At 33.2% G+C, this 12,419-nt stretch overlaps 1 protein-coding gene across 2 annotated transcripts in view; it reads right to left on the reverse strand.

Moving 5' to 3' along the window:
* The window catches only part of GRID2 (glutamate ionotropic receptor delta type subunit 2), a 1,366,547-nt gene that overhangs the window by 877,897 nt on the left and 476,231 nt on the right, over positions 1–12,419 (reverse strand). The window lies entirely within an intron of this gene.

Consider the following 12,419-nt stretch of genomic DNA (forward strand, 5'->3'; position numbering starts at 1 on the left):
ATGTGGTTATAATGTGTCAGTTACAAAAACAATGACCATTTTGGTAATATAATGAAATGCAATCACCACAACCCTTCTATTGACCAAAATATTCAACTTCTACCAATCTACCTTTCAGAAATACAAGTACATATTCCAAAGATTTGTGCTTAAGAATATCCATTACAACATTGTTTGCAATTACACAAATTAGACCAAGAAATGTAAATGCTTATGAATGCAGGAACAATTAAATTATTAATGGGACAGCCGTTTTACAGAATACCATGTAGTCATTTCAAAGAATGAGGTTGAGCAACAAGATAGTATGGAAACTCTCTACAAATTGTGCAAGAATATGTACGCTCAATACCATTTCTTTTTCTCTTTCTTCAGATGTGTATGTATGCATACATCTATGTATGCAAACTTTTAAGAAATGTACTGGAAGGAAATCGCCACAGCCTTTCAACCAATTATTTTGAAATTTTAGTGAGCCTCAGAGTTATTTGGACGTTGGGGAAGGGGAATTAGTCTCACTTTAAAAAGTCGTCCTGTGTCAGATAGTAGCCCTTGAAATCCGCCTTGTCAATAGGATCTAAGACAACTCTAATGCAGGAGGCAGTGGGTAAAGCTAATGTACAGTCAGTATGAGAAGCAGTACTCTAAGCATTACCTGCAAAATTTCCTGAACAAGCATTTCCTCTGCACTAAATGTATCTGCGTAGCTCCAAGCCTATTTCTCTAGGCATCTGCAGCTACCTCTGTTTATAATGCTTCCTATAGGCCTGTTTATCTTTTGCTGTATATTTTTAGCTCATCTTACTTTATTTTCCCAATCTCTTTATTCTCTCGTGTAGCCTGCAAAAAGTATTACTCCATGCTTAGAAAGTTTAGATTATCTCTCATCTTCCTACCTTTGTTTTTATACTTTCTTTACCCTCAATCCCATCTTCACGTGTTAAATTTTATCCTTGTGAGCCACCTCTTCTTTAAATCTTTTCTTTATTATTCTCAACCACTCTTCTTTACCTTCACAGCCGACTGTAGTTGTCATTGAGCACTGCCTTTTCGTATTAGCATGTTGTAATTATGTGATTCTTTGACTTAGCTCTCCATTAAAGCAAGCTCTGAGCAGGGTAGGGTCTTTAAATCTTTGTTGTGTTAGAGTTTCTGATACTCTGTAGATTTTCAACCCATGCTAACTGATTTGAAAGAAGTGGTTTCATTGCATATTCCCAATGCAAAGTGACAGGGCAGTTTTATTTAATACATTCCCAAGTGCTATGTTTTATTATATTTCATTCCCAGAACATTCTGCACACATCCTTCCATGCCCTCCTTTTTTTCTCCATACCATCGCTAAGGCCCCACAGATCTCAGTGGGAATTGCAGACCTAATTAAGAGAAAATCCAGTGTCCAGAAAGCATACAAGATGCATTAGTACTTTCTAACCTGTCTCTAACCAAGTAGTTCTCTAAAGCCCTTTGTACATTTGAAACAATATGTTTAGTTATTGGAAATGAATTGCTAAATGTCTTTCTTCTCTGATGGAGCCTTCTTCTTGAGGGTAAAAACAGGGTCTGTTTTACTCATTACCATATCCCCAGTAATATAGTGGTTGGCTCATAAAAGATGTTTGTATACTGCCTGATTAAATGACTAAAACTCCCCATTCCTTCAACCCTCCATCTCATAAAATGGTTAATCTTTATGCCAGAATGTGGAGATCACCTATAGACAATGTTCCATTTTTCTAATGCCAAATGATGGCAATATTTAAGGCCTAAATAAATACAAAATCAAATGAAAACAGAAAAATTTTAAATGTTTATGGCGTCAAATTTGGCTTTACTATGTCTTTGCGTGAGACATTAAATAAAATTTCTCCCACAAAGCAAACAAACAATAAATGTTAGTGAGGATGTGGAGAAAAGGAAACCCTTGTACACTGTTGGTGGGGATGTAAATTGGTGCAGTCGCTGTAGAAAATGGTATGGAGGTTTCTCAAAAAACTAAAAATAGAACCACCATACAAGCCAGCAGTTCCACTCCTGGGTATATATCTGAAAACAACAACACTAATTTGAAAAGATACATGCATCCCAATGTTCATAACAACATTATTTACAATTGCCAAGAAATGGAAGCAGTCTAAGTGTCCAGAAACATATGAATAGATAAAGAAGATGTGACACACACACACACACACACACACACACACACACACACACACACACACGATAGAATACTATGCAGCCATAAAAATGGATTTCTGCCATTTGCAGCAACATGGATGGACTTGGAGGGCATTATGCTAAGTGAAATAAGTCAGACAGAGAAAGACAAATACTGTATGATATCACTTATATATGGAATCCAAAAAGTAGAACAAACTAGTACATATAATGAAAAAGAAGCAGACTCACAGACATAGAGAACGAACTGTGGTTACCATTGGGGGGAGTGATGGGGAGGAGGGGTAATACGAGTGGAGGGGAATAAGAGGTACAAAGTATTAGGTATAAAATAAAGCTACAAGGATATACTGTACAACACAGGGACCTTAACCAATATCTTATAACTATAAAAATGGAGTATAACCTTTAAAACTTGTGAATCACTATATTGTTACACCTGCAACATAAAACTGTAGAGCAACTATACTTCAATAAACTATGTGAAATAAACAAATAAATAAATAAAAGCACTGGTGTTTTCACTTCATGATGGTTGCTCCTGCAGAAGTTAACATGTGTTGGTTTTTTCTCAACAGTGATTATCATCCAATAGAAAGTAACTGGAGTAAAATTCTAGGAGGAAAACGCCCTGCAGCAGTATGTCACCACAGTTGCCAATAGGCTAAGCAACAACCTGGTGCCTAAAACTATTCCTTTTTGACATCCAAGAATTTCAAAACAGCACATCCCTATCAGTATGCAGCTAATAAAAATCCATACTAAAATTTGCCCTCAGTATATTTATTATTTTAGCTTAAGGTAAATCATGACAGTCCTTTAAAACTGGGAAACATTTTATTCTTCATATACAGTGGTTTATGTGAGGATTAAAACCTGCATTAGTTATAGGGCATGTATAGTTACTTATCTGAATTTTAAAAATACTAGGTAAATTGCTACACAGAATTAAAGAACAAATATGAAGTAGATAAAGGCAAAAATCTCCCTGGGCTCTAGGGCTAAAAATGGTAAATTTGCTTACTAATAATACTGCCACTAATATGACTGGATAAAAGAAGAAATATTGATTCTTAATAGGCCCTCAGTGGGATTTATGGTTGAATCAGGTGTGTCAGTACACCCCAGAGTCTTGTAATACCTTAACTCTGAGGTTTTTATCAAAATCTGACTTTTAATAAGCAATATTTATGCTTAATAAATATTTGAATACTATGATGTAATATGGGTATCTCCTAGCGCTCTGAAAATACAAGTTTCATGGATATCGTTAGGTCACATGGAAGAAAAATAGTTGTAGAGCCAAACACACTTGGAGACGTCTAAAATATTAAATTGACTTTTTAAAAAATTCTATTTCTCAGACCTGTAAATATGTTAATGCTTATTTTAAAAAATAGGGTATAATATGAAGTGTTTCTCAAAAGATCTCATTTTAAACCTTTTTACCCCTGGACATACCTTGATATACTAAATTTTGCCCTTGATTTACACTGAATCCCTAAAAATTCCTATAAAACCTCAAAATATCCTAAATATTGAAAGCAACCTTGAGCAAAACAAGCAAAGTTGGAGGCATCAGGCTCCCTGATTTTAAGCTATATTACAAAGCTGTAGTAATCAACAAAGTATGGTGGTGGCATAAAAACAGACACATGGATCAATGGAAAAGAACAGAGAGCCTCAAAATAAACCCACAAATATATGGTCAATTAATTTGCAGCAAAGGTACTAAGAGTACACCACAGGGAAAGGGTAGTCTCTTCAATAAATGGTGTTGGGGAAACTGGACTGCCACATGCAAAAGAATGAAACTGGACCTCGTACACCATACACAAAATCAACTCAAAATGGATTAAAGACTTGAAAGTAAGACCTGAAACCATAAAGCTCTTAGAAGAAAACATAGGACATAAACTTCTTGAGGTTGCTCTTGGCAATGAGTTTTGGGATTTGACATCAAAAGCAAAGACAACAAAAGCAAAAATAAACAAGTAGCTTGGCATCAAACTATAAAGCTTCTGCATAGCAAAAGAAACCATCCACAAAATGAAATGACAACCTACGGAATAAGAGAAAATATTTGCAAACCACATATCCTATAAGGGGTTAATCTCTCTATGATCTAACTAATTTGGCTTGTTTTCTTCCAATGGACACTATGAACATTGCAATTGCTCACGCTTACTCATTGCTTTGTCCACTTGGATTCTAAAAGAAAAAGAGCAGCCAACTTCTAGGACTAAGTAGAATTAATTTTTACATACTATTCTCTCCCTTGTTTTTCAAATTTTCTTAAGCTTATATTTTTTTTTATTAAATTTTTTGAACCAATTTATTGAGGTATGATTGACATGCAAAAAGCTCTACATATTTAATATATACACCTTGATGAGTTTGGAGATAAGTAAACACTTGTGAAACCATCACCACAAAATATTCCATAAATAATTGTTTATATTTTTATTCTCTAAATACCTAACTATTTTTAATCCTTTTTAATATATACGATGTAGAGAGTTAATAGCCACCATTAATATTTATTGCAGTCTTATTATATACCAATCATTGTCTAATGCTCTTTTTGTGCACTATATTATTAATTGTGACAGCAGCATTAAAATGTAGGTGACAGGGCTTCCCTGGTGGCGCAGTGGTTGAGAGTCCGCCTGCCGATGCAGGGGACACGGGTTCGTGCCCCGGTTTGGGAAGATCCCACATGCCGCGGAGCGGCTGGGCACGTGAGCCATGGCCGCTGAGCCTGCGCGTCCGGAGCCTGTGCTCCGCAGTGGGAGAGGCCACGACAGTGAGAGGCCTGCGTACCGCAAAAAAAAAAAAAAAAAAAAATGTAGGTGACAGTTGTTACGTTCATTTTACAGATAAGGAAAACAAGGCTTGTGCAAGTTAACTTGCCCAAGATCATGAAGCTAGTAAATAGTGAAGCTAGCATCTGAACCCAGGCTTTCCTGACTTGAGAATAAAAGTACTTACCTCTGACTGGAGCTGGATTTCCCAGCACTTAGCTCAGCAATTTTTCTTGAGTTATACATTAACTTTTCAATCCCACTGTCATTTTTTTATCTCTCAGACCAGCCATTAGTAATTAGGAGAACATCCCTTTGGTTTTCTGTGAAGCATACACACTCATTCTCTGAAAAGTCATTCACAACCCTTGGGTTCTCTGAGTAAATTTCTATTACTTTCTTTTTGCAGTGATGTAAAGAAGCAGACATAAAATAATGATGTTCATTTTATGTGCTCTGTCTTTTTCTGTTACAGGAAATGCAAGTTAAATTGTAGTGTGGGCAAAAGTTCTAAAATCATCCTATAGGGCAACAGAATTTTAAAGCTGGCTCTCTCTTTCCCCTATCCATCCTCTTTCTCAGTATCTCAAGGTATGAGTTTAAGTGTCAGGCAATATAGCTTTGAAACTCATGTCCTTTCAGGGACACTAGGAGATAATGACAGCTTAATCACTCTACCTCCGCCTGAGAAAGAAAGAGACTGTCTCAAATGGTTCTCTGAAAGAAGGGTCAGATGATTACTGTATGATATGTTCTGTAGCTACACAATGAACCGTTGCAATCCATACTACTTTAAATTGAATAACCTTGTTCTCTTTTTAAAGTGAAGGAGATTGTAGATCTACGACAAGAAAGATTTTTGCTTATTTTAAATGAGTGTAATAAAACCACAAAATTATAAAAAATACAACTCAAAAGAATCTATGAGGGATCTCTTAGTAAGTTCAGCAGAAGGTACCTCCCAGGGTCTGCCCATAACAAGTCTGTGCTGTGAATCCATACTTAACTTATGGCTGATACAAGGTGTTTTTTAAATGAGAAAGAAAAATATGTCATGATAAATAAAGTTTGGTTATTAATACTAAAGCTATATAGTTGATTTATTTATTAATACTAAAGTTATCCAAAGAGTATGTTAAAATAAGGAATTATTTTTTAATTTAATATTTTATATTGAAGCATAGTTGATTTATGTGTTAGTTTCAGGTGTGCAACAAAGTGATTCCATCACACATGTACATGTATCTATTCTTTTTCAAATTCTTTTCCCATTTAGGTTATTACAGAATATTGAGCATCATTCTCTGTGCTATACAGCAGGTCCTTGTTGGTCATCTAATAATGTATAAAATGTCTGCAAGACAGTGAATACAGTGGAATATAAAACAAAGTGGTATCATACTGACTGATAAGTACCATAATTATGTCATATAGATTACACATTGTAAAATGTAGGCTTAGCTCTGTTAGTTTATTAGTAACACAAAAATATTTTAAAATAGAATTAAAAATAAGGATTTTTGGAACTAGACAATGTAAATCCCAGTTGTCCTACTTACTACATGATCTTGGACAAATAGCTTATATTTCTTAGCCTTAGTTTGCTGTTCTTAGAAGGAATTAAGTGCTACTATGAGCATTACATTAGAAAATATGGAAGTGTTTCCTATTTCAGCATGTACTAAAGTAGAGCACAGCAATAGGCTAGTAAATCTTGGAAAACAATGTTCGTTTACCTATTACAAAATCAAACAAGAAGGAAAAAAGAACATATAATGTAAAACTTCATTAATTAGGAGTTAATTGGGATGAAAAGGTTATCATCCTTAATTAGTTAAAAGTTTGAAATGTAGGGTATTCATAAGCAAATGTGAATTTATTCCCTTCAGGGCCATAAAGTAACACAAACAAATTATTAAACAAACATTAATTGTTCTGACAGAGCTACTTCAATGAACAGATAAGAGACACGTATAATTAGCATATTCTATGCAAACGCCCTGGTAGAATACTTAAATCAAGTGAATTTTCTTAAATAAGTTAAACATTTTTTTGTATGTCCTCACCCAACCCAAGTGAAGCTATTAATTTAGTTAGCTAATTCTATTAAGCAAAATTGTATCTATCCATCTATCTACCTACCTGCAAATATAGTCCACAAAATTCTATAGTAAAATCACTATGAATTCTGTATAAATTTAATTAAAAATTAATAAAATCTGGTTATCAGTGCCTTTGGTAGCAGAATAAAAGAGGATGTGGAAACTAACTGAAAAATCAGAATAATCTTATTTTGATTTTAGCAGTTCAAATACAATAAGTGTGGGTTTCATTTAAGATACAGTTCTTGACCAACATTACCAAATTACCTGATGGGGGATACAGTTACCTAGGTCACTTAGTTGGAGATTGAAGTTAAGTAAGCTGCCATGAAGTTCAGAAATCTGAATGTTTAAGGGGAACTTCTAGATATTTGTTAATCTGATAACTTGGGGAAATAGTTCTAGACATTGTCACCATTCAAAATTTGCTGTCAAATTTGGTTACTTAGACATAGGTCTATACAGGACAAATGACTTGATGGCATACTTCTAAAAGCTTTACAAGGAATGAAAACTGTCAGCAATATACAAAACCCTATGTTAAGTGTTTTGAACATGAAATGAAGCATGATATTTATTTTAATTAAAAATAAAAATGTTTATACCCATCCATTCATACATCAATTCATTCATTCATTTTTTCACTCACTGAGCACCGACATTGTTTTGCATCCTTTAAAGGGCATCAAATACAAAGATCTAGTGAGGGTTACTGAATAAAACAATGAAATGCTCCTCTTCAGAAATTTATGTTAATAATGAGCTTATTCTTTCCAGAATATAAAATCGTTGCCATGAGGTTAGCACCCAAACAGGAAGACTTTTAACAGAAAAGAGGGTCTCAGGTATTAAACAATGCCTGGCAAAAGAATTACTAGAAACAAACATGCAAAAGCCAGAAAAGAAAATCATAGCTCTTACACAACAGAGGCTTAAACATTTCTGCATAATAAAGAAGATCACATATTTTGCACAAAATAATAGGTTTCAATAACTTTCACCAAAGTCAAGGACTTAAAGTAGCTTATACATTCTATTTAAAAAAAAAAAAATTACTTGATGCCTAAGAAGACAAAACTGTCTCCATTCTATGTCTTTCTTGGTTCACATGTCACACTCTTCAAACTCCTGTTTACACAGCCTACCCCTGATTATCTACCTCAGACCTTTCAGAGACATTTCTCTTTATCCGATTTTTCATGAATTACCAACAAGACCAACAAGTCCCTCTTATTAGTATTTTCCATAGTATTAGTTATTAGCCACCATCATAGACATAATCTCTGTTCTTACTACCACCAGTGTGTACTCTCACCTTTATGGTCAATGTCAGTGGGAATCACTATTATGTCCCTGGAGTCATCACAGAAATTATGGCCTGTCAAACACTGGGATATAGACAATGTTCGATCCTAGGAACACAGCCACATACTTTTATATATTTTTATGGACCAAGGATTTTTTGTTGTTGTATCCATGGGAAGGTAATAAATAAAATGCTTAGAAGGATATCAGTGTTTATAAGGCTCATACCCTTCACCAAACAATAAATTAATCTTATTCATATGATGGCTACACTAAAATTAAGTGTAATTCAAGCAAGATGTAAGATGTTGTTTACTGTACTATGATCTAGACATATTCTACCAAACTTTTGGGTGATTGCTCCTAATAAATATAAAGCATGGCTTTGGTGGGAAAAGGATAAATCTGAGTTTTCTGGTCAAACAGACCTGTCTTCCTATCTGTATTCCAATCTTTCTATCTGTGAGTGTGGATGGCCAATTTTGCTTCTCAAAGCCATAAGTCAAGTATATAACTATGATCTAATCACTGCTCTCGGTGCTAGGGATTGACAGTGCAAAAGAAAACAGTTATGCTCTCCAAGAGTTTATATTCTTCAGCCATATGAAAGGCCACACTATTGTTGTTGTTTTCACATATTATTAAAATTTTCTCTATGAAATATTCACAGTTCCTAACTTTAATCATTGTGTTCCAATTAGCAATAGACAACTTCTTTTGTTCTCCTCATATTTTGTTTCCTGTTAACAGACTTTATCTTAGAGTTTAAAGTCACATGATTCGTAAAGGGTAAAGGGAAATTTATTCTACCTGCTCTCAGATATTTTTCTACCTAATTCTTACCTTCCTCAGTATTTCCCTACACACAGACTCTGTATTAGTGAAACTGTTCCACTCCATGCCTACATTTTTTACTTTTATGCATTAAAATCTTTCTATTTTACTTATCAATGTCCTGTTATTGATGTCCAACCTATCCTGTGAGAATACACTTCAAGTCCTACAAATCACCTATTATCGTTTCACCAACTTCAGAATTCTCATAGCAATCAAGTCCTCCACATCTTTCTTAGTGTAAATTATATTTAGTCATATTATTTTTAATCCTTTATGTTTTATCTTTCTAACAAGTAATGTTTCTAGAGCCTTGGGTTATATTTTTTATGCTGCATTTTCTTACAGCTTGTACTATAACTGAACTATGTTTTATATGTCTCCAATATCTTAACCACCTGTGATAAATGTTTTAGGTACAAAGAAAAAGTATGATGGAAAACAATCTGTTTCCTACCCACATCTGAGTTAGCTTTGCCACTTACTATCTGTATGGGCTTTAAGTAGTTGCTTCAGTGCTTTGATCCTCAGTTTCATCATCTATAAAATGGCATAATTATCACTTTGTTGGCAGATTTAGAGAAAATAAACATGCAATTTATAACTCCTAATACATTGTGGTTTATACAAGCAAGGCTTAAATTGATAATGAGAACAAACTACCTTCTCCTCTTTCTTTAAAATACACCCTCTTGAATGTACACTGGCCTTGAATCTACTTGGGGATGTGTATCTGGCCTCTTAAACAGTCAGAAACTAATTTCTGACTAGCTGCCTTTCCTTGGACTTATCTCTGTTACCCTTTAGTAAGTTCAATACTTCTCAAAATATTTTCTAAGGAATGCTACTCTTGAGAGATGATATGGAAAAAAAAAGAAGAATCCATAGAAATACAATTCTATAAATTGTTGCTTACAGCTTGCACCTTTTAAAGATTAACACTGCACATCGTTATTAAAGTCTCTGAGAAGTCCTGCAACACAGAACGAATTTAATTTTTTTAATCTCATGCCTTTTCTTTAATCTGAAATTGACCATGTAACTTACTTGGAATAACACATGAGAATTACCTGTGGAAGGAGTCTTACTTAGAACTAAAAGTTTTTAAAAATTCAGCCTTAGTTCAAATAAGTACCTAATATTACTTTGGATGAGTGATATGTGGAATAAAGTCATTATTAACTAAATATCTGATAACCACATCATTAAAAAAATATATTTTTTAAAGAATAAATACATAGGTAAACATAAGTAACTAGGAGAGAGCAAACAAGTTTAATATTGTCTACCCTTCTCCCTTTCACCTCCTTAGGATTTTTTCTTCTAAATCATGTGGCTCTCCTTGAAAATTGTCTCCTCTCTGTTAGCTAAGATTATGCTTTCTACTGGAATAAATCAAGAGTATTAATTTTCATTTGTCTAGTCAACTTATTATTATTTCCATAAGATTTAACCAAATCTATTCATTTGTAATGATTATTTTGACCTGACTTTGCAATGGGTAGTAGGGTTATACTGGTGTCATGAAGTTTTCATGTTACTACATTTTACATTTTGCCATTAAACTCACTAGAGTTTAAATAGTCTAAATAGACTATTTAGACTATACAGAAAAGCAATTCATGCATTTTATTTATTTTAATGAGATTAATTAGAAAAAAAATTCTCATAGAAATTACAGTTGCTTATAATTATATAAAGAGCATACAGATAAGCTTTATGGTATTACTTTTGATTATTTATTAGAAGCAAATATATCCTCCATTAAACTTTATACTCACTTTGGTCTTAATCCTGCTTTTGCTTATAAATTACAAACAAGCAAACATTTCATTTTTGATTTCCTTCCAAGTTGCCTATATAAAATTCTTAAAAGGCTATTAATTTTTCTTAATTTTATATTTTTTCTACTGGTATTGTTATACTTTTGAGGTTTCTACTTTATTTTATTGGTATACTACTTTAATGACATTTTCTTAATTTATGCATGGCTTACATCAGATCTAAATGGCAATAAATCAGGAAAGTGTCATTCAGCAATAAGGATCTTAGTTTAGCTTTTTCTCTGTTTCTAACTCAAATCACCCTTAACTTCCCTAGCAGTGAAATGTAAGGGATGGGGAGAAAGTATTTAAGTGACTGTACATATTATGAATCACCACATGGCTTCAGCTGCAGGTCTGCTTCAACTTGAGGACCAATTACATGATAATGAAAAATGAAAGCACTGCCTTTTTGCTTTGTTATGTTTGAGGAAGCATTACTCAGAATATCTTTCTGGATGTCTTCGGACTTTGTACATAGGAAGGAAATCCAGCACATTTTGGAAGGTGATCACACTAGAACGATCTGTTTTTTGGGTATTAAATTAACAAATGCAGAAATCAATGCTTCTAGAATTAAAAAAATTATTTTAAAGTTCAGTTCACATGTCTCTAGAGTATTAAAGTTAAATTAAGCTCAATTACCTAGTAATAAAGTCTAATTTAAATCTTCAAAGATTATTGAGAAATTTAAAAATACTATAACTAACGTTTCTGTATATATTATCTGTAATTGTCAATGGAAACATCTTGTCATTTTACCTTTCCTTTTTGTTAAAGAAATTAAGCATTACAAATAAGTTTGTTGACCCCTTTATTCCCACTTCTAATCCCATTCTCTCATTGCTAGAGGTATTGAACTTCTTACTGTCATATTTTGCTCTATATACTTCTGTACTGGTATTATTTACAAGGAATACCCACTGCTTTAGAAATTAAAAAAAAAATAAAAAACACATCTGCTTTAAATTTTGTTGGACTAAGGCACTTAAATGTATCAATTCAAAAATACCTATTTTTTAAAGCAGACATATAAGTTTCAAATTGGCCATACATATATGTGTACTTAAACTTATCTGTCAATTTCTTTGTCACTTTGTTAAGTCAAATTTAGACTATCTTATGCATACTTCCACATATAATAGCTGGCTATAATTAGCTGTTTTATCTTTAATGTATATATTAGAGAATTTAATTTAGTATTGCATCTAGATTATCTTCTTCATTTGAAACGTTAGACACATAAACTGATACTAGATTAACATAAGAGAGTAAGAGTTTTGTACAATTTACAATAAAATGGTTAATTACAATGTAATACTTTTAATGGATATCACTTTGAGTAAACCTTGAATCTGAACTGAAAAGAGTGT

This window comes from Phocoena sinus, chromosome 5, assembly GCF_008692025.1.
Source record: "Phocoena sinus isolate mPhoSin1 chromosome 5, mPhoSin1.pri, whole genome shotgun sequence".
Taxonomy (NCBI): domain Eukaryota; kingdom Metazoa; phylum Chordata; class Mammalia; order Artiodactyla; family Phocoenidae; genus Phocoena; species Phocoena sinus.